This window comes from Sinocyclocheilus anshuiensis, unplaced genomic scaffold (assembly GCF_001515605.1).
Source record: "Sinocyclocheilus anshuiensis isolate Anshui unplaced genomic scaffold, SAMN03320099.WGS_v1.1 scaffold167, whole genome shotgun sequence".
Lineage (NCBI taxonomy): Eukaryota > Metazoa > Chordata > Actinopteri > Cypriniformes > Cyprinidae > Sinocyclocheilus > Sinocyclocheilus anshuiensis.
In genome coordinates this window covers 976,098-978,527 of record NW_015552552.1, presented here as the reverse complement: position 1 = coordinate 978,527, position 2,430 = coordinate 976,098, and the positions used below count along the sequence as shown (strand labels likewise).

General features: G+C 37.7%; 1 protein-coding gene across 1 annotated transcript in view; it reads right to left on the bottom strand.

Annotated features, from left to right (window-relative positions):
* LOC107664501 (E3 ubiquitin-protein ligase pellino homolog 2) overlaps nt 1-2,430 on the bottom strand; it is a 61,816-nt gene that overhangs the window by 5,602 nt on the left and 53,784 nt on the right. The gene's annotated exons all lie outside the window — the stretch shown is intronic.

The window sequence follows — 2,430 nt, the reverse complement described above, 5'->3', positions numbered from 1 at the left end:
AGAAGGTGCCACTTTACTTGAAGCTTTTATGTATAATGCATTACAAAGGGTTATTAAAGGGTATGATGCATTATGAATAATTTTAATGTGCCTTGTAATACATTGTATCTTGTGGTAATATAAATAATTACCAAATTTAAAATGCAGTGTAACAATTAATTTATAAGTGTTATAATGTATTAACTGTGGTTACAATTATTAATGAGATTGAACAATGCATAATAAGGTGCATAATGCATTAAAACTACTACTATAATACATAAAGGATTTAAGTGTTACCAAAATTAAATATGGACCCTTTTCACAGACTGCGACAGCCCATTGAATCATCAGCATTGCAAATCCTGCAAAGTTTTTTTATATTTTCAATTTTTAAATGCATGCACATTTATAGGACTTTACTTTGTATTATATTACCTTTGCATTAAATTACAAAAAACTAGTTTACACTGCTGTGAGGGTGTTTCTAATGCAGGGTCTATGGGAGTTAAGGTGAATTTGACATTGTTTTTTCTCCCGACTGCCGTTATCAGACTCCGTTTTTTGTTGTTTTTTTTCCCCATCTTTTTGAAAGTCGTGAAAACACTAGTTATTTAATGTTGACAATATAGTTGTTATTTTGAGCAAATGGGAACAAAATATATTTGGCTGCGTTTACACTTGGCATTACCATGCAATCTGATCAAGCAGATCAAGCAGATCGCATCATCAGTCAATCAGAACACGGCGCGTTTACCAGGAGTGTGGACACGACTCGAGCGACTCGAGACTTGACTCGGACTCGAGTCCCAAATGTGATGACTTGCGACTCGACTCGACATAATTAAAGAAGACTTGAGACTCGACTTAGACTTTGACAGCAATGACTCGAGACTTGACCCGGACTCGAGTCCCAAATTTGATGACTTGCGACTCGACATAATTAAAGAAGACTTAGCCTTTGACAGCGAGACTTGACTTGGACTTGAGCCCTGTGACTCGGAAAGACTTTATGATCAGATCAAAGTCGTTATAGACACATCCTTGCAGCGTATGTGCGTGCGCTTGACTGGCAATAGGCCAGAGACTGCGTTCAGGGAGCGCTGGATAGGCTAGTATAAATTAATGGAGTAATAACACAACTTGCGACAAAAGAACCGAGATAAGAAAAAAAAATTACATGATTCGTCTAGTAGCGATCTCCGCTCGTGAAAAGCGCTGCCCTGTCCTTTGATCACTGGTGCTCGCCTCATCATCACCGTGACCGCTGCTGTTAAATATTCCTCACTTCTTCTGTTTGTCCGACACCGAGGTGCACCATGAGTGACGGATCTGCATCCCGCCACGACCCTCGCACTCTGCCAACTCGATCTGCTTTAATTTTAGTTATTTGTAATACACACTTCTAAGACCTGTTTTTGTCAGATCTCCACTGTTTTTGTTCGATCAGTTACAAAAAAATTACATGATTCGTCTAGTAGCGATCTCCGCTCGTGAAAAGCGCTGCCCTGCCCGGTTGATCGCCGCCCAGTAGGGACGCGGAGCGGGCATGATCACTGCTGCTCGCCTCATCATCACTGTGACCACTGCTGTTAAATATTCCTCATTTCTTCTGTTTGTCCGACACCGAGGTGCACCATGAGTGACGGATCCGCATCCCGCCACGACCCTCGCACTCTGCCAACTCCATGTGCTTTCATTTTAATTTTAATTTGTAATAAACACCTCTGAGACCTGTTTTTGTCAGATCTCCACTGTTTTTGTTCGATCAGTTACATATTTTATTTGCATGTGCATTTTATTTTATTTAAACCTCCATTAAGTTTAAAATTAATCCATAATCGAGATTTAAAGTTATGGTGCAACAGGATTAATGTTCATCTTAAATATAACTTAAATCCAGGATCAAAATTATGGGTTAAAATGTAAACCTGCTTATTTTTAAAGGTTTAAAGTTTGGTGCAACAGAATTATTAGATAAACCTTGATTTAATCTAGATTTAAAATTAATCACTACAAACTATTTAGCTATAATTTGAAGAAGAAAAACGCACATTAGGCCTAATGTCTGAAGTGGGCAAGCAGCAATTGGCCTAATGATCATTTAAAATATAATTTGAAGAAGTGTTTCTTTCACAAAATGAGTATTGTATATATAACTATAAAGGCTACTCATCTTTTCTCCCTCTGGCAGGCTCTCATGTCACTTCCATTTCTTTCAGGATAAATAAATGAATTCACGTGTTGTAAATCAGTCTGTAGGCCTATAGCACACACAGCCCCTAAATTTATCGATCAACTATGCATATTATAAACTTAACATTTAACATGCAACATTTTTTTCTATTAAATGATGTTGTCTTTGTTACTCGTAGTTATAAAGTATGGCATTTTTGAATGACTGTCTTCATGAGCTTGTCTACATCCATATTGCATGTTTCCTCTCACTTG